Source organism: Sus scrofa, chromosome 4 (genome assembly GCF_000003025.6).
Source record: "Sus scrofa isolate TJ Tabasco breed Duroc chromosome 4, Sscrofa11.1, whole genome shotgun sequence".
Taxonomy (NCBI): Eukaryota; Metazoa; Chordata; class Mammalia; order Artiodactyla; family Suidae; genus Sus; species Sus scrofa.
In genome coordinates this window covers 35,538,050-35,558,929 of record NC_010446.5, presented here as the reverse complement: position 1 = coordinate 35,558,929, position 20,880 = coordinate 35,538,050, and the positions used below count along the sequence as shown (strand labels likewise).

The following is a 20,880-nucleotide window of genomic DNA, read 5'->3' as shown; positions in this document are numbered from 1 at the left end:
ATATCTGCAGCACCCTGCCAAGTCAAAAGGAGAATTTAGACATAGAGCCAAGTAAGTCAAACATACATAGAAACATGAGCACCACCACCCAAGAACTCCAGGAACTATTTGTGTGAAATCTATAGATAATTGAAACAAGATTATTATTTTGATATTAGGTTTTTTGTTTTGTTTTTTTTTAGGGCCGCACCTGTGGCATATGGACGTTCCCAGGCTAGGGGTTGAATGGAAGCTGTAGCTGCTGGCCTATGCCACAGCCACGCCAGATCCAAGCCGTGTCTGTGAACTACACCACCGTTTGCGGCAACATTGGATCTTTTAACCCACCAAGCAAAGCTAGGGATCAAACCCTCATCCTCAGGTTCTTAACTCTCAGAGCCACAACGGGAACTCCTGATGTTAGGTTATTAAGTCTAGTTTTTTTTTAAAGTCTTAGGTAACTTAGGCAAAAGCTTTTGTTCCCCTCTGAGACTTTGACACAACTAGGCATGCATTTCAGGTCAAAAAAGAAACAATTTAGTTAAATACTGTTTTTCTTCTCTCTTACTTCATCCTTAGTTTGAAACAATGTATTTTTCCCCCTTTCTTCCCTCCTGGGTCTGTCTCTTGATGCCACTTTTTTCCCCCCTCCCATATTGCTTGGTAGGAATGCACACCGGGGCACATCTTCTGTGCAGAGAGATTTAGGTATAATTGAGTCCATGAACTTTGCTGTGCTCTCTTAGCATTTGCATCACAGCTGCCCATTCTTGTTAACCTGAGCCAAGAGTTAAGATGATGGCAGCAGATGATGCCACCTCACCTAATTCAAGTCAACTGAGTTTAACCGTGGAACATGTTTACTTTTCAGTTCTTAGTATAAGGCAAGTCTTGTCCTAAATTAGAGTCCTCACTCACGATGCCTCACGTTCATTTTGGGGTGCGGACTCTCTTCCTTTTCAAAACGTATTCAAGGATTCCTGCTCAATTGAAACAAAACAAAACAAAACAAAAAACAAGGTCTAAGCCGAAATAGGGTAGTGATTGGTTTGGCACACTTGTCCAGGAAAAATTCCTTAGCGAGCAGCAACAGGCTGAATAGGAATTTCTGCTTTGGCGCAGGAGGATGAGTGGGTTGCTTAGTAACGACAGCATACACCTGGGAGTCCCTCAGGCAGCTTCTCAAGTCTTCAAAGTTAGGCATCCAACAATCAGAATCTCTCTACCCTCCACCTGCTCTAGGTATTTCCATCCATTAGAGAATTCATGGCTCCTTGGTTCTGTTTTATTTATCTATTCATTCATCCATCCATCACTAGAAAGTGACATTTTATGCTGTAGGTCTTTTAATGGTTTATGGTAAAAAGGACTGGACTATAATGGGGTAAATGGGTCAGAAGCCAGAAAGCACCTCTTGAGAAATCTACCCGTAACTTCCATCCCCATTTATATCGGGAAGAGAAGTGTTTTAGCTTGATGTATTTGGGTAAGCAGCAAGATGCAAGTATTATTATCTTTAACAACAGCACATTTTAATTTGGTATACAAAATACCCACCAAGTACTCATTTTTAGAGGGCTATGGAAAGTGCTAAAACAGTTGGTACCTTCCAGGGGACTTCAGTGAATCTTTTGACAATCTGTCGAGGTTTTGGAGATTGACCACGCATTTGAATGAGCATTCAGTGGAAAGCCATTGCTGCCGTGGTGATGAAGAGCCTTATTTTACTTGCAATGAACAGGGCAGTGAACTTTGTGGGGAGCAAAGTTTGTGATCGGACTTTACATTTACTCCCAAGGAAATGCCTCCTAAACAAGTGTGAATGCAGACGCCCTCCGGAGCAGAAAAGGAAAGCGAGATTTGCTTGTTACTTCTTTTTAACTTGGTGCCTTTCGTCCGGAATGCTGAGTGTACGCCTATAACTAACTGCCCGGGGCCAAAGTCTTTATTTATTTATTTATTTAAGGCTCCTGAATTGAGATCAGAACCTTAGAAAAGGGGAATAGGTTTAAGTGAAGGGGGAGGAGAATGAAGGGAGGAAGAACGGAGCAGGAAGAAACGACGCTTTAGCTACTGTTGAGTTGCCAGCATTCTCTCAGCAGCAGGTGAGCTGCCCTGCTCAGCCTGCAGAGCTAGGGGCCAGGGGAGAAGGACATGTGCTATTGGTCTTCCTGGGGAATTGATTCTGAATTTAACTTGAAGCCTTGACTCCTAGATCTAGGATCAGCCTTAGAAATTATATAGGGTCTGTGAGGAACTGAGTGTAGGATTTGGAGCTAAAAGTTTGGTTTGATGAAAAAAGTGCCTTGTATTCTTTCTTGTGTGTTGCATATCGGCCTCTGCCTGAGGTAGGATTTGAAAATCTGAAGTTTTGATTATTTAAAAATATATATATATTTTTGATAGGGAGATTGGGAACAGGAGAGGCATTGCCTATTCGCTTCTTGGAATATGAACATGAGTATATGAGATGTTAAGATTCCAACAGCATTATTTTGAGTTAGAATGGACTTCCCACACTCACCCCAAATCACAGGTTGAAGTTCGCAGTTCAGTGAGCCTCAGAAAATAACTGCCTTCTGTACTTCTTGGATCTAACTTTTCAAAGCAGCAAGGAACACAAGTAGCTTTTGCCTCTTTCCTGTACTGCCAATAAGATAATTAGCATAAGATCAGAGGGTTCTTTTTTCATTACTTTTCACCTGTACAATGAGGTCAAACTACATGATCTCTGAGGATAATCACCTGCTCCAACATTCTGCTTGAGTCTCATTTTCTCCCTCCAGAGGGGCCTGGGCTGGTGGCTGCTCACCGTGAAGGTTACGAGATAGGAGGGTCCAGGCACAGTGAGACCTGTTTCTGCTCCCCTGCCCCCTCAAATCATTTTATTTAATTTATTTATTTATTTTTGTCTTTTTGCCTTTTCTTAAATCATTTTATTTTAGCAAAATAAAAGGTAGTTGAAGATGACAAAGAAACAGATTTCCACAGGTGGGAGGAATTCAGCGGGCCTCCTGGAATTCAGAAGGGCAGCTAGGAAGTGATATCAATGATTTTACCTAGTGGAGCCCCGCACAGCTTCACTGAGCTGGGTGGTAAAGGTACAGGAAAATCAGATAAAAAGGGTTGGCAGGTACTCTGAGAACTCTTCCCAGAGAGAGCCCAGGCTTGTGGAGTGAGAGTGAGGCAATGGATGAACAACAAATAAAATTTCATGAGCTGAAAACGTCAGAAAGTGGGACTTCTCTTTCCTCTTCTCCCCCCCTCCTCGCCCTCCCCCTCTTCCTCCTTCCTTCTTCCTTTTGCGTCTCCCCCTTCTCCCCTGCTTTCCCATTCTTCTCCTCTTAAGAAAACATAATTCAGGGACACCCATTGTAAACCAGTATTGCCTAGCCAGTGGCTTAATAAGTGTTCAGAAATATACGGATAAGAATGGCACCTGCAGTTTCACCTCGATTATAAGGCAATATATTATTTCACTTCAGGGCACACAAACGACTATTCTTTTAGGTCAGGAATAAAATCTTCTCCGGTATTCTATTGTGTTTAAAGATTTAAAAGTCTCTGAAGTCCATTTTTCTCTGAAGCCAATAGTGGTAGCAGGGCAAGATGGACTGTAGCCCCTGGAAGCTTCTCCAAGGGGAAGACTTTTGATAGGTTACAAGACCCTTTAAGTATATTTATGCGTCCCGTGCAGACGACGATTTTTAGCTGCTTTGACATCTTGGTGGCTACTCTTAAAACTGTATCTTCCCCAAAACAAAATAAAACAAACAAAAAAATACCCCATTGAAAACCAAGCCACTCCCCCAGTATCTCACACAGTTTTGAAAACGTTTTTAAAAAGGACAGAGGTCTCAATAGAACTATGGTCCACAAACATGAACAGACAGTTCATAAAAGCTACACAAGTGGTTAACAGACATGTGAAATAATATTTAGTTTATTAATAATCCAAGAAATACAGATTATAGAACAGGAAAGCTCCAAGTTTCCTGTCAAACTGGCCAAGATTAACAAGACTAGGTTTGGGTAAAATGCATTTTTAGGAGGCTTATAAATTATCATAAACTTTCTGGAGGACAGTTTGGCCCGGTGGAAATGGGCCTACTTTTGACACCTGCCTTCCAGTTTTACGGCTTTAACTTAAGGAAGTAGTCAGGGATACTAACCGTAGGAATATCTTTTAATGTAAAATATCAGGGCAGATTTAAGTGCCCAACTACAGAGGACTGATTTAGTAAATCAGTTCAGTGGGATGATGAAATACTAGGCAAGCCTTATAAATTGTATTATGGAAAAGTATTTAATAGGAAAAAATGTTCATGGTGTATTAGAATGTTTACAGGCATAGAAAATAAAGAATAAACTATAATAATACAAGCCCAATAGGTTAACTGTGATTGGCTCGCTGCCTGGAGAAATTATAGACGCTTGTCTCTTATTTGAGCTTCGCTAAGTCATTTGGCCAGGAAGACATTTAAAAATAAAACACACCTTCCCTAAATGGAGAAGCCCTCCTGCTTGTTTTTCTAGGTAGAATGGATCTGCTCCCTCCCTCCTCCCGATCCAGGCCAGCCCACCCTGTTCCTCAGGGCTGGCGACTGGCGTGCCACGTGTGCCCTCTGCACTATGCCTCGCTCACCTATACCCTTTTGGGTTAGTGTCTCAACCACCCTGTCTTTTTGGATTTGCCCAATCATCAAGTCCAGCTGCTTTTCAAAAGAGCTCAAGTAGGTGTGGGAGTTTCCACCCTTTGTATAACTCGCAGCCATGGGGGTGGGGGCAGGAGGGCGGTAACGAAGAGGACAAGAAACCTTTGCTGCCACTAAGTGAGCCGCTTGCGCCTGCGCAGTTTCCCTGGAGAAAATTCTCTGTAGGCGGGGCTGCCTTTCCTGCCACCTCAACCCACCCGAGTGTTCCTGGGAGAGCCTGGGTGGTAGGTCCAGTTGTATTTGATCGTTTGGAGCAACAGGAAGCGCCCGGAAGATGACTTCCATCAAAACCAAAAAGTAGTTCTAAGCCAGGTTGAGTTTTTACTGATTGATTTTTAACAACAATTTATTTTTTTCTGCAACGTGGACTTGCTTTTCCCTGGAGGGTTGCGCTGGTGACTCATCTACCTGCTTCCACAAGCTGGTGCATAGATCATGCCAGCCGCGAGCTGCACTCTGTTAGTTAACCTGTATGAGATTGCATCACTGGATTTCCTGCAGGCGTCTTTAATGGAGGCTTTGTCGCAAATGTGAAGTTACTTGCTTTTCAACATATCCTAGGAGCATCAACAGCAGGGAACAAAAAGTACACGATGTGAACTTCAGGGAGAAAGTGGCCTCACAGAATCACTCAAGTTGCCAAAAATATGTTAGGAAAAAAAAAAGTCGGGGAGGGTGGTTTTTAAAAAAAATAGAAATGAACTTTGCCTAATGTGAACAAAACCAAAGCAACCTTAGGCCATGGGAATCAACAGAGTTGGTGAAACAGGAACTCCGCGGGTGTACTTTTTGGTGGTGGATTCAAAGGGAAATTTGCAGCTGTCCCCTTCTTTTCCATGCCTACCTGGTTCCCCCTCCTCTTCTCATTGTGCAGAAATTCACCAGATCTCAAGAACTGTACCTTACACTTTCAAAAATGGTTATCTTTTTAGTTGTTCTGAGTCTAAATAAATCCTTACAGGATTTTATGGGAGGGAGGTAAGGGAGCGTTATGGTTTGTCTCTTGATCCTGTGTTTATCTTCAATTTTAGGAAATAGGCCAAAAGATGTGGTTTGTTATGTTCAGCCACACAAAACCACAAATTTGCTTTTTGAATTTGCCTATGTATCTTGGGGCACAGTTGGTTGATCAGGTCTGGTCTCCTGAAGTTGCACTGACTTGCAGCTGTAGCTAGCTCTCTCTCTTCTCTTTTCCTCATTGAAAAGACCCACATGCTTTTTTTTTCCGGCTTCCTGATCCTTTTTAAACAATGGAATACCTATATGGTCAATACCCAGGACAGGTTTAATTACACGTTGGGAGTTTTTCTATTGCAGCCTAACCCACGCTTGGCCAGGTGAACGAATTGAACACGCTATTCTGAGCTTTCAGGACTAACCAGATTTTGTTGTTGTTGTACCCAATATCCTTGGAATATGGAAGGAATTGAAAACATGTTTATGATTCTGGTATTTTTATTATACTTAATATTTGATGGGGTATTTTATTTTTATTTTAATTTTTTGCTTTTTAGGGCCACACCTGTGGCATAGGGAAGTTGCCAAGTTAGGGGCTGAATCGGAGCTGCAGCTGCTGCCCTACGCCACAGCAATGCCAGATCCTTAACCCACTGAGTGGGGCCAGGGATCGAACCTGCCTCCTCATGGATACTAGTCGGGTTTGTTGCTGCTGAGCCTCATTGATGGGTTATTTTATAAATCACTGTTTTGAAGCACTTCTGAATGACCTACCTCACTGCTTTTAATGCTATGGCACAGGCTGACTTGTACTGTAATTATTTTATGGCATAGTTTTGCATTTGTGTGTGTTTGTTTTTTTAAGCAGTTTTTCTTGGGGAGGCGTTTTTTCTGATTATGAAGATGATACAGGCTCCTGAAGGAAAATTGGGAACTAGAGAAAGGTTTATAGAAGAGAAAATACTCATAATTCCAGGACCCTAACCCTTCACATATTGAGTACAGTATCTAACATATGCATGCACATGACTGTTGTTACACAACAGAATACAAAACAAATGATGATCTCCCCTTTTTCCATCATCATGCCATTTGCATATTCTACTTAATGCAATGTTACTGGCATTTTACTGGCCTCTTCAGTATTCTTCTGTATAGCATTCAAAGGTGAAATCTACATTTCTTATTTTTTTATATTTAGGTGGTTCTTCTTTGTCGTTGTTACAAATCATGCTTATACACAAATCTTTGTCTCGTTATTACTTTAGAATAAGTTTCTGGAAGTACAGAAGAAAATATAAATATTTGTAGGTTCTTGATTCATACTTTGAAAATGACTTCCAGAAAGATTGCAAACATTTGTTTTCTCCTAACCGTGTTTGAAAGTGTTTTTCTCACACCTGTCACCCGTATAGAAGAAGTATACTTTTTTTGTCAATTTGAAAGGCAAAAAAAAAAAAAAAAAATTTTTTTCTTTTAATTGGCAATCTGATACATAATGAAGTTAAACATTTTCAGAGATGTTTATTGGTCATTTATATTTCTTTTTTTACTGAAGCTCTTGCCTTGGCTGCTACATACAGCTGTGTTGTGTCCTGGATGAGGGGACCCTGGGGCTGAGATCCAGCTAATCTTCCTTCTGGCCTCTGCCCAGGGAAAAGGGCACCTTCCAACATCTGTACAAAGGCACCGTATGAGATAGCAGGGATCTGTTCTTATTTTTCACTCGTTTGTCTTTTGGAATTGGTATGGTGATATTTTTATTGATTCGTGAGTGCTTTTAACATACCTGCAGTTATGAACAAAAGTCAAAATGCCGGCTGTAATTTTCTCCAGTTCTTGGTTTTCATTTAATTTCATGATTTAAAAAATGTTCCAAACTTAAAAAGTGTTGATGACAGATATATCGTTCTTGCGTGTGAGAATATTCATTGCTTTCAAAGGTGGACGTGTGGGATCAACCTTTATGGACTCAATTCATTACATTTTTTCCCCTTTATTTTAGTCTTATTTTAAAGATAATTTAAAAAGCCCTTTAAAGGCTAATTAATTCAGACATAATTGTAAAAGCATCAGAGAATACAGTTATTCTCAAAACTACCCCTCAAGGAGCTTAGTAGTAACAGGGCCAACACTTTGACATCTATTATTTTTACTTTATTCTACGCCCATACATGCAAATAGACTGTATATATGGGGTGAGATAGGAACTTTATTTTTAAATTGATCACAGAGCGCTTTCCATGATGGCCAATATTTTTAATGGCCCATAGTTTTATACCGAATGGAAACGTCCAGATTAAGCTAACCAGTTCCCTGTTGTACATTTAAATTTTTCCTGTGTTTTTTTTTTAAATTGTTAAAGTCAATATTTGAATAGCTAAATCTTCACACCCACCTTAGTTATTTCCTTGAAATACATTCTAGTGAATAGACATTCCTATCAAAAGGCATCCTCTTTTTAAAGACATTTGGTTCATCGTTGCAAACTGCTATCCAGAAAGCCCCTTATTAACACTCCCACCAGCAGCGTATCTGAGGGAGAAGGATTTCACCTTCCTTCCCAACAATGCACGTTGTCTTCTTTTTAGTCTTTGCCAGTTCGATAGTGTGGAATCAGAACTTGTTTTGAATTGCATTCCTTTCCGTTTACTCAAATTGTACTTTCTTAGGAGAACCGTACATTTTTGTTACATATATGTATGTATATATACGCATATGTGTATATATACATACACGTGTGTGTATGTATGTAGTATTTTGATATCTCAAAAATCTCATTATATACATATACACACATGTATATATACATATACATAACCTCTTGTTATATATACACACACACATACATATACATACGTGTGTGTGTGTGTGTGTGTGTGTGTGTGTGTGTATGTGTATGTAGTATTTTGATATCCACAAATCTCTTGCTGGGGTTTTCCAGAGAGGTCACTGTCAGTAAAAAGAGTTTATCTGCGGAAGGCTCAGCTGTGGTCTCTTCCCTCAGTGCAAGTCATTGGGTCTGAGAACGGTCCCTCATTGACAGCTCCCATCCTTGGCCCATGAAAGCAACGACCCAGGGCTTCACTCAAGCTCCCTAATCCAAGGCCAGGGAGCTTCGTCAAGGGATAGGGAGCCCTTCTCTGCAAGCCGACTGGTGATGACTAAGCTCAGGCTGAATATGTCCAAACAACAAATGAGTGGTCACCACACAAATCTCTTCCACTTAAGGATTTATCGGTGCCTGCAGGCCAGGCACAGAGCTGGGCACCGTGCCAAGCACTGAGACCACAAAGATTAGACAGACTACTAGTTTAAGATCTGAGAACCTTCAACAATATAATTAGAAAAAACATAATTTAGAAAAAAAAAATCCACACTTAGCTTTCATTCTTGAGGTAATTAGTTGTGGGAAGAATGGAGGCAGGCAGGTCCAAAATAAAACAGAATCCTGTGAATCTTTCAATTTTCTGCTTTGTTTGGATTTGGAAAAAATCTGATGATACTTTTAATTTCTCAGGTTTGGTCAGGCTTGCATCCATTCACTTTTTTTTTTTTTTTGGTCTATTAGTGGTTAAGAAGCACTTTAGTTGTTTAAATAGTAGGGCTATTTAAAATGGAGTTAAAGATACATCTAGGGCTTTGTAATTAAAATTTATATTAAAAAACTTCTCTAGAGCTACCAGTTAAAACAGCTATGTCCTCTGTCATATGTATGTTGCTTGTGGCATTAAAGGTGACATCTGTGGAAACTGGCAATTTATGGAAGTGATTTGGTATTTTTCTGAATTGAGACAACATTAAAACATATAGGAAAATTAGAAATTTATTTTAAAAGTGTTGGTGGATTAGAGCCACTTGGATTAATCAGGAATACATTGTCTGGTCTGTGATTTATCCAGCTGCTTTTTTCATCTTCCTCTTATGCTAAACCTTTTGGATATGTAATTTTTTTTTTTTTTTTTTTGTCCTTACAGATCTAACAGAGAGGGTGTGAAAAGGAAAATTCAGCTTAATTAGTTTGGCTACTGATTAAGAGGAAACAAAAATAGCTAATTCCAGTAGAAGGTTGATCTCATTATTTTAAATACATTCTTTGATTATCTAGGATGTCATGTGATACATGTTAGACTTTCTATTTTTTCAAATGTTCCTGCCGCTGTAAACTTAAGGATTGTTTGATTAGGAATTCCATCATTTGTAAGCTATAAAGAATGACCTTCTCTTGTGTAATCTATAAAGCACTATGCCAATGAAGGGAAATTTTTAAGTAACTGGTCATATTGCATATATATATATTTTTTCCAACCTAACTTTACCTGTAAGTATTTGTCCTTGGAGTTCGTGTTGTGGCACAGAGGAAACAATGGGTGCAGTCCTAAAAAGACAAAAAAAAAAAAAAAAAAAAAAAAAATTTCAGTATATAAAACCTTTGACCAAGAAGTTCCACTTCTATGAATTTGTCCTTCAATCACTCTGTATATTCATACTGTGGAATACTGTGCAGTTAAAAAGATGATTCAATACTCCTGACATGAAACAATCAAAATCAATTGTATAAAAGAATATGTATAAAATTTATTTGTGAAAAAATTTTAGGTTCTCAAATACGTATAATTTCATATGGGATATAATGCCTAGGAACACATCTAGAAGGCTAGCCAACAAACTGTCAAAATTCCATTGAAAATGGTATGTGAAAAAATTATAAAAGGAGCATTTATTTTTTCTTCCTAAATTTATAATCATTGTGTAATGAAACATATTTTTTAATACTTGTGAATTTTAACCTAGTAAATTACCCCTATAGAAATTTATTGTAGACAATAAACTAAAATCTTGAAAGGTTTTAGGTCTGAGGACCTATATAAAAGTATGATTTTATAATAGTGAGAACTACGGCAACAAAATTCACATAACTTAAATGTCAGTCAATGACAGTAAATTCACAGCACATAATGTTCTGCAGCTATTAAAATATTTAGAAAAAAATTATAAAATCATGGACAAAAACTATTTTTCCTTTTTCAAGGGCCATACCTGCTATGGAAGTTCCCTGGCTAGGAATCAAATTGGAGCCGTAGCTGCCACAGTCACAGCCACGCCGGATCCCTGCCGCATCTGGGACTTGCACCGCAGCTCACGGCAACCCCAGATCCTTAACCCACTGAGCCAGGCCAGGGATCAAACCTGCAACCTCATGGATACTAGTTGGGATATATACCAAGAAGGAGAGTTGCTGGGTTGAGGGGAACTCCCATGAAATCTTTGATTGTTCTCTAAAAAATGCTACTTTCTACTCCCAATCAATAACATTAGAGTATGCCCATTTCTGCCTATTCCTTATCAATGGATCTCATCAGTTGTCATTCCTTATCAATGAAATTAGTCTTAAAATTTACATTTCTTGAATTTTTTGGTATATTTCAAAGCCGTTTATAGTCTTCCACCACCCTGTGGACTGTCTATGTTCTTTGCCTATTTTCCTACTTTGTTATTGGCCTTATTTTTTTAAGACAGTTTTATGGAGGTATGATTAACACATAAAGAATTGCATATATTTAATATGTACAATCAAAGAGTTTGTTCATATGCAAACCAGATTAAAATTCACAAGTATTAAAAAGTATGTTCATTGCACAATGATTATAAATTTAGGAGGAAAAAATAAATGCTCCTTTTTTAATTTTTTTCACATCCAGCACCTCCCAGTTTCTTTGTGTCCGTGTGTGTGTGATGAACACTGAACATGAGATTTACCTTCTTAATAAATCTTAGACGTGCACAATACTGTAGTGGTAACCATATAGGCACCCTGTTGTACAGCGGATCTCCAGAACTTACTCATCTAGCATAACTGAAAGTTTAAACCCATTATATAACAACTCCTGGTTTTGCTGTCCCCGCAGCTGCTGGCAAGCACTACTGAATTCTCTTCTGTGTGTGTGAACCTGACTACTTTATGTGCCTCAGAAGTGGAGCTGGGCATTATTTGTCTTTCTGCATCCTGCTTATTTCACTTAGCCTCATGTCCTCCAGCTTCAGCCATGGTGTCGAAAATGGCAGGATTTCCTTTTTTCAGGCTGAATAATATTCCACTTTATTTATATACCACACCTTCTTTATCCATTCATCTGTCAATGGCCCCTTGGGTTGCTTCTATACCTTGGCTCTTGTGAGTGGTGCTGGAGTGAGCATGGGAGTGCAGAAATCTCATCAAGATCTTGATTTTAATTCTTTTTGGATATATACCAAGAAGGAGAGTTGCTGGGTCATGTAGTATTCTCGGTCATTTCTTGGTGAAATTTTTTTTTATAATGATTTTTATTTTTTTCCATTATAGCTGGTTTACAGTGTGTACTCAATTTTCTACTGTACGGCAAGGTGACCCAGTCACACGTACATGTGTACATTCTTTTTTCTCACATTATCATGCTCCATCGTAACTGACTAAATATAGTTCCCAGTGCTGTACAGCAGGATCTCATTGCTTATCCATTCCAAAGGCAATAGTTTGCGTCTATTAACCCCAAATTCCCAGTCTATCCCACTCTCTCCCTCTCCCCTCTTGGTGAATTTTAAGAGCTGTTGTTGTTGTCATTTGACTGTGTTGTGGTTTTGCTCTGCAGAGGTTTTTAAAAATTTCGGTAGGCAAATTCATCTGTTTTCTTAAATGGTTTCTTTGATTCCTTGCTTAGGAAGTCACAAACACCCGATACTAACTTTTCCCAAGTTTTATTCTGTCATTCTATGACTTATGATTTCACATTTTCTTCCAAAGCTTTGATATACTGGCAATTTATTTGATGTAGAAATAAGGTAGTAGTCTTAATTTTCTAGGTGGCCACTCTGTTGTGCTAATACTGTTTATTGAATAATATTATTCACACTATAATAGTATTTCCCCAGTTAATTAAAATCCCTTTATGCAGTATTAGATATCTATGTGTATTTTGAATTATCTGAGCTGTTTATTCTGTTCCATTGGTCTGCCTATTTATACTTCAGAAGCAGATATTTTTCTACCTATTTATCTTTGTAAAATGTTTTAGTAATATGTGAAAATGCTATGCCATTTCATTACCCTTTTAAAAAAATTCTGGTTATTTTTGCATCTTTTAAAAATAAAATCTTTAGAATCAGCTTCTATAGTTCTCAAGAACTCATAATTTGAGGGTGGGGAGGAAAGGAAGGAATATATTAAATTTTATGGGTAACTTTGGTATAGAGTTGGTATGAATACTGCATTTTCCTACTTAAGAACAGAGCGTGTTTTGCTTTATTTAAATCTTCTTTTACATTCCTTAATTCCTCATTAAAAACATTTTCTTCATACAGATCTTATGCTTAAGTTTATTAAAAAGTTTGTATACTCAAAAAAGTGTGTTCTCTCTTTGGTATTATTTTAAGTGGGGGTCTTTTAGGTCTTTTTTTTTTTTTTTTTTTTTTTTTTGCCATTTCTTGGGCCGCTCCCGCGGCATATGGAGGTTCCCAGGCTAGGGGTCGAATCGGAGCTGTAGCCACCGGCCTACGCCAGAGCCACGGCAACGCAGGATCCGAGCCGGATCTGCGACCTACACCACAGCTCACGGCAACGCCGGATGGTTAACCCACTGAGCAAGGGCAGGGACCGAACCCGCAACCTCATGGTTCCTAGTCGGATTCGTTAACCACTGCGCCACGACGGGAACTCCCTAAGTGGGGGTCTTTTATATGTCTTAGCTTACTGTTTTTAGGTAGGAAAGGTATCGCTTTTAAAATGTTGTGTTCAGCTTTCCTTCCTTCCTTGGTAATGATTGTTTCACTGATTCTCTTGGATATCAGTCATGCAGCCATACTGTGTGCTAATGTCGTTTATTCACCTCTCCCAGTTTTTATACCTTTGGTTGCATTCTCATCTCTCAGTATATCAACCTATCACTATAGAGCAATGTTAGCTAATTCTAATAGGTGTGAGAGTAGACATCCTGGTCTAATGCCCTTAGGATTTCAGCATTAAATATGATCTAGTCTTTTTTTTTTTGGTCTTTTTGCCATTTCTTGGGCCGCTCCTTTGGCATATGGAGGTTCCCAGGCTAGGGGTCCAATTGAAGCTGTAGCCATCGGCCTACACCACAGTAACGTGGGATCCGAGCCCGCGTCTGTGACCTACGCCACAGCTCACAGCAACGCTGGATCCTTAACCCACTGAGCAGGCCAGGGATCGAACCCACAACCTCATGGTTCCTAGTAGGATTCGTTAACCACTGAGCCATCACGGGAACTCCAAATATGATCTAGTCTTTGAAGAGCACTTAGTTTTAAATGATTTTATATCTGACCACCCAACTGAACTCCTCTGGCCTAATATCTATGCATTCATCTCCTGTCCCGCTCTTCCTGAATCTCAAATTTTCCAGCAATTATATTGTCTACAAATATTGTCTATATTTTATTATATTTTTCTATATTGTCTATATTTTTCTCTTTTCCCATGCTTAGATTTCTTAGATTGTTCTCTTTTACTACATTGTTTAGGAGATCAACTATGATATTGAAAAGTAGGATGGCAGAGGATATTCTGTAAAAGGAAATGGTTTTAATGTCTCACCTGTTTTTTTTGGCTGCACCCATGGCATATGGAAGTTCCCAGGCCAGGGATCGAACCTGTGCCACAGCGGTGACTCAAGCCACTGCAGTGACAATGCTGGATCCTTCACCCACTGTGCCACAAGAGAACTCCCTGATGGCTCACTTTTAAGCATGATGATACTGTGGTTTTCTTGACTATAAGGAATGATTTTCATATTGGATTTTTTCTTCTTAATGTAATGCTATCCATAAACAAATTTCCTAATTTTTTCTGTAACAGTTTTGTATTCCTGGGATAAGCTTTGTGTAGTTGTGATGTAAAAACGTAATAGATTCAGTTCCTCAGTAGTATTATTATTTTTTGTCTTTTTGCCATTTTCTTGGGCAGCTCCCGCAGCCTCTGGAGGTTCCCAGGCTAGGGGTTGAATCGGAGCTGTAGCCGCCGGCCTATGCCAGAGCCACAGCAACACCAGAACCGAGTCACATGTGTAACCTACACCACAGCTCACGGCAACGCCGGATCCTTAACTCACTGAGCAAGGCCAGGAATCGAACCCGCAACCTCATCGTTCCTAGTCAGATTCGTTAACCACCGCGCCACAACAGGAACTCCATCCTCAGTATTATTTTGAAGACTTTATATCTATATTCATTCCAGTCACAGTGCTTACCGGTGAGCTGACCTTGAGTATGTTACTTAATCCCTCAGCGTCATGGTTTCCGCTCTGTAAATCAGAAATAATAGTAACAGATTCCCCCCTGCCCAGCATTGAGGTGAGGTATGTAACTTTTAGAACAGTCTGTGGTACATAGTAAACATTCAATAAAAGCAAACATTCAATAAAAGCATAAATAGGGAGTTCCTGTTGTGTCTGCAGGGGAAACGAATCTGACTAGGAACCATGAGGTTGGGGGTTCGATCCCTGGCCTTGCTCAGTGGGTTGGGGATCCAGCGTTGCCATGAGCTGTGGTGTAGGTGGCAGACACAGCTCGGATCTGTAGTTGCTGTGGCTGTGGTGTAGGCCGGCAGCTGTAGCTCCGATTAGACCCCTAGCCTGGGAAACTCCATATGCCGCATGTGGTGCCCTAAAAAGACAAAAAGACAAAAAGACAAAAAAAAAAAAAAAAAGAATGAATAGTATCATGATTATTAGCATTATAACTGCCCCTGGTCTCTCTTTTTCTGGGGCAGGGGTGTGTAGGGGGATGCGATCTATTTTTGTAGTGTTTTCATGTCCACGTTACGCTAGCTGGTTAAAATAAGTTGGGCCCCTTTCCATGTCTTCTTGTGCTCGGTAAGAATTCCAACACTGTCAAACGATTTGTTCCTTGAAGGTTGCCTGGGCCTGGTGAAGGTCCTTGACTAACCTTTCAATTTCTACTATGCTTTCTTTGTCTATTAAGGCTTTCAACTCCAGGCCAAGTTTGAGCATTTATATTTTCCAGGAAGTCTGTTTCAAATCCCTTTTTTATCACTGCTCTGTCTTCTCGCTCTTTATCTGATTTTTCCCTCTCCACCATCACCTAGTCACCTTCACTCTAACCCCACCCTTGCATGCATGCGCGTGCGCGCACACACACACACACACACACACACATACACACATACACACATACTCAAACACAACCCCATGGTTCCTAGTCAGATTCGTTTCCACTGGGCCACAATGGGAACTCCTGGTATTTTCTTAAGGTTTATTGACTGATTGATTTAATGGCCGTACCCATGACATATGGAAATTTCCAGGCCAAGGCTTGAATCCGAACTGCGGCTGTGGCCCACAGTGCAGCTGCGGCAATGCCAGATTCTTTAATCCACTGTGCTGGGGATGGAACCTGTGCCTCTGCAGTGACCTGAGCCACTGCAGTTGGGTTCTTAACTCATTGTGCCACCGGAGAAAGTCCTATTTTGTATTTTTATTAAAGCAATGCATTTAGTTTAAAATGTCAAGGGAGTTCCCGCTGTGGCTCGGCAGGTTACCAACCTGACTGGTATCATGAGGGTGTGGTTTTGATCCCTGGCCTCACTCAGTGGGTTAAGGATCTGGCATTGCTATGAGCTGTGGTGTAGGTTGCAGATGTGACTCAGATCCCACATTTCTGTGGCTGTGGTGTAGGCCAGCAGCTGCAGCTCCAATTCGACCCCTAGCCTGGGAACTTCCGTATGCTTCAGGAGTGGCCCTAGAAAGGAAAAAAAAAAAAAAAAGTCAAATAATACTAACAGGGTTTGTGAAAAATAGTGATTTTGGAGTTCCCGTCGTGGTGCAGTGGTTAACGAATCCAACTGGGAACCATGAGGTTTCGGATTCGATCCCTGGCTTTGCTCAGCGAGTTAAGGACCCGGCATTGCTGTGGCTGTGGTGTAGGCCAGCGGCTACAGTTCCGAGTAGACCCCTAGCCTGGGAACCTCCATATGCAGCAGGTGCGGCCCTAGAAATGGCAAAAAAAAAAAAAAAAAAAAAAAAAAAAAAATAGTGGTTTTCTGAGACCTGTCGTGCTCCCTGGTTTCTGGTCTCCAGAGGCAGCTGTGTTCCTCTCTTCCCCTTTGTAGCTACACCCCCACCCCAGTCTGTCTCAGTAATAAATTACTACCATTTCTCCATCTATCCATTTAAGGTATTATCTGTTGACTTTCAACCATGAAGATAAAGTGTTTTGTTTTGTTTTCCTTTTGCTAACCAAAATAAAAAATAGTGTTACTTACTCTGGTGTCTCTGAAGCATGTGAAGAAAAAAAAAAAAAAGAAAAGAAGGAAATCGGCCTGTTCACATTTCGGCCCCAGGTCCAGGTCAAGAGACTGAGCTTGCAGGCAGTGCAGGCCCAGGGGCCAAGCCACTGCTGGGCAGAGCTTCTAACTAGCCTCACGACTTTGGCCTTGAGGCCTGGCCCAGAGGTTGCCTGCCTCAGGTTGGGGAGCCCAGGCTCTGGACTAGGGATGAAATGGGAGGTCAAGGTCAGAGGTCTAGGCCACTCAGTTCTGGTGCTCTGGCTAAGGCAGCTATAGATCAGGGTTCAGACATGGGAACCAAAGCCACTCAGTTCTGGTGTCCACCAGAGGGCCCAGAGTCTGAGGTCCTGCGTCCTTGGCCAGGATCCAGAGGGCTCCAGGATGCTTGGTACTGATGCTCCAGCAGGGTCAGGGCAGCTGGCCCTTCGGGCTCCTCAGCAGGGGTGGGCCAGTCATCCAGGGGCCCCAGTGGGCCCACCACTCTCAGGAGCACTGCTTTCCTAGGCTGTTCTGAGGGGTGAGGCTGCACAGGGGCGTCTGAGATTTGGGGGTACCTCCTTGGGGCTCCCAGAGGGTGGATGTCCTTTGACCCCTCTAGCCCCTTCGAACTCCCCAGCATCCACTTCCTACTGGGACCCTCAGAACTGAGGAGGGCAGGCCAGGAGGACTCGGGGGGTGGGGAACTTCCGTGGAGGCAGACAAAGCAGAGGAGCTGGAGGTCCAAGGAGCCCCAGGAGCGCCCCTTTCCGCAGCGGCCCAGAGAGGGCCATGAGGCCCCAAGCAAGGCCTGGTAGTCGTGTTTGGTTACCACTGCCTGCTGTTTCTTGGGGTGCAGTGGGCAACAGAGGGATTATTGCCGAAGAATGTCGAGCCGCTGCCTCCACCGCTGTGCGAATGGTCCAGGTTCTGGCCCCGCTCCCACCAGCACTAAGGGTGGCTGCGCCCTGCCTGCGGGTGGCCCTGGAAGCTGGTGGAGCAGCTCCATCCCTCAGCGCCACCTCAGGCTCTCCCTGAGGAAGGGTCAGTGAGTGGGAGGCGATGTATGTGAGTCCTTGCAGATCTTAAAATGGATTTTTTCCCTACCATCATCCTGGGTTAACAGATGGGTTAGACTCGGAGTTCTAAGCTGAAAATGAACTTTTCCTTAAGATTTCAAAGGCACTACAATTGTTTCTTTTATGTGTGACGTTTTTTCTACCTGGGAACTTTTAAAATCATCTGTGTTTCCTTGGTTTTTTGAAATCTCATAAGTTTTACATCTTAGTTATTATTTTCTTTTTCACTTCTGGTTTGTTTTGGCTGCCCCGAAGGCCTGAGGAAGTTCCTAGGCCAGGGATCCAACCGGTGCCACTGCAGTAACAAGGCAGAATCCTTAACCCTCTGGGCTACAAGGGAACTCTGCTTCCACCTTCTGTGCTTGGTACTCCAAGGACTTACTGGTCTGGACATTCAGGCCCTTCTGTTGTGGGGGATTTTCTAGTATTATTTCTGAAATAATTACTTCCCATAAGTTCTGTCTTCTCTCATTACAGAATTCATACTATTCTCACATTGGAGCTGTTGGATTGATTCTCTGGTTTGCCCGTAATCCTCTCCTGTTGTCCTGCTCTTTGTCTTTTTCATATTCAACTTTCTGGAGCCAACCCTGCCTCTATCATCCAACCTGTAGAATTTTTGTCATTTCAGTCATATTTTTAAAATTTAATTTATAAGATTCTAGCACGCTTTCACTCTTTTTTTTTTTTTTTTTTCTTTTTTTTGGTCTTTTTGCCATTTCTTGGGCTGCACCCGTGGCATATGGAGGTTCCCAGGCTAGGGGTCCAATCGGAGCTTTTGCTGCTGGCCTACGCCAGAGCCACAGCAACGCGGGATCCGAGCCCGTCTGTGACCTACACCACAACTCACCGCAATGCCAGATCCCTAACCCACTGAGCAAGGCCAGGAATCGAACCCACAACTTCATGGTTCCTAGTTGGATTCATTAACCACTGAGCCACGATGGGAACTCCTAGCATGCTTTCACTCTTAAACAGGCTTCTCTTTTTACTACTTAGATGGAGTAGCTTCTTTTTATCTCTCTGAGGGTATTATGTATTTCCCTCTGTTCTCTGCATTCTCTATTACCTGGAGTTTCTTGTCCGTGTTTTGTGGTTTGCTTTTGTTATAACCTCTGAGATCCTTTCCTCTCCATTGGGCTCTTCAGTAGCGGAATGTCCTAGCTCCTCAGGAGGTGACAAGGTGGGGTGGCCAGAGGGCCGGCTTTTGGATGGCAGCCTCCTTTCTCTGGATGATGGACTGGCAGTGCCCCTTTTTTTTGGGTTACTCCCAAGCAGCAGTATCTCTAGAACTTTTCTCTGGGGTTAGTGTCTGTCTCCGGAGAGGCCCCTCTGATTGTAAGTGTGGAATGGGATTTTTGGAAACCAACCGATGGGGAGAGGAGTCTCATGGTTTATTATCTTGTCCTTTGACTCAGTATCTCTTGTCAGTCCAGGGCTCTGCCTTCTCCTTCTGCATTTGATGATCCCAAACCCTGGGCCTTTGGAGCTCAGTGTTACCAGAGAATTAGCCTATTGGGGCTGGGAAAAGAGATCCAGGGGAAAGGGGTGTGTGTGTTTCTTTCATGCACTTTTATTTATTCATTTATTTTTTATTTTTTGTCTTTTTGCCTTTTCTGGGGCTGCTCCTGCGGCATATGGAGGTTTCCAGGCTAGGGGTCTAATCAGAGCTATAGCTGCCGGCCTACACCAGAGCCACAGCAATGTGGGATCCAAGCCGTGTCTGCAGCCTACACCACAGCTCATGGCAACGCCGGATCCTTAACCCACTGAGCGAGGTCAGGGATCGAACCTGCAACCTCATGGTTCCTGGTCGGATTCGTTAACCACTGAGCCACAACGGGAACTCCTCATGCGCTTTTAATAATCCTGTTTCCAGCCACTCCTTAACACTCTCACACTGCCAGGATCCTAATGCTTCCGATTGCTCAGCCTTTCACACACTGTGGTCCTGTCTGTCTTCCTGCTTGGGGAGCCCTCTGCGTGCCTTTAAGCTTCCTCTCTCTCCTCTCTGTAGGGGCCGCTGCCACTCTTCTGATGGACATCTACCCCGTTTAACTGATCAAGCTGGTAGACTTCCATCTCCTCTCCTAAATCCTTTGGCTTCTTTCATTATCATTTTAATGTAGGTTTCAGAAAATGTGTTCAATGGCCGCATTGACCCAGCACTCTCAGTATTATAACTGTGAATAGTGTTTGTCTTTTCTTGGTTGGTATTCTACTTCAGGGATGCTTATTAGCTCCATATTTGTCCTCTTTGTTCCTCTTTGGCCCTGATTATCTATTAGCTCATGCCTCTAATTTCTCTTTCTCTTCTGCATTCCCCGTGATTATCTCAAGCCTTTTCCTCATTAGTAATTCCATTTTCAGTTTGCTTGGCATTATTCTATAATGCTGCTGTTTTGGTCGCTTAGCTCTGAAATTTCCTTTTTTTACCTAATTCTATTGTGCAGTCAACTTTGCACTACTTGTTTTCTTTAATTCCTGGCCTTAATATGTTTTTAGAGTATAAAGCATTTTCTGGGATTTTTTTTTTTTTTTTTTTAGGGGGATAGTTAATTTAGCTTTCTTATGCATGTTATGTTCTTTTCTTAGTTGTCTGGTTTCCTGGGGTATTTTTTTTGCCCTACTGCTATGCCATTTCTTTTTGACTTATTCACGCTTGACGTGTTCTAGTCCAGCCTTCTTTTGTTGTGATATAGTCAAAATGAATGACTCCTTTACTGTCTTTCTGCTGTCTGAGACAGGTTGCATATCTTTCAAGGCCGGGTTGGATCCTGGGCCGCTGAAGATGTGTCAGGGCAGAAAACCTCAGCGTGGCCTTGTGTAGCTTCTGAGTGCCTGGGTTAAGTGTTCTGTATGGAGCTCACTCCAT

General features: G+C 41.7%; 1 protein-coding gene across 6 annotated transcripts in view; it reads left to right on the top strand.

The window, feature by feature from the left end:
- Positions 1-20,880, top strand: part of GRHL2 (grainyhead like transcription factor 2) — a 196,607-nt gene that overhangs the window by 6,465 nt on the left and 169,262 nt on the right. Inside the window, exon 1 of one of the 6 annotated variants that reach the window (XM_021090601.1) lies at positions 336-2,084. The exons of the other annotated variants lie outside the window; for them this stretch is intronic. The gene's annotated coding sequence lies outside the window, so the exon portion shown is untranslated. Of the gene's footprint in view, positions 1-335; positions 2,085-20,880 lie in introns of those variants that run through there. 6 annotated transcript variants of the gene reach the window in all.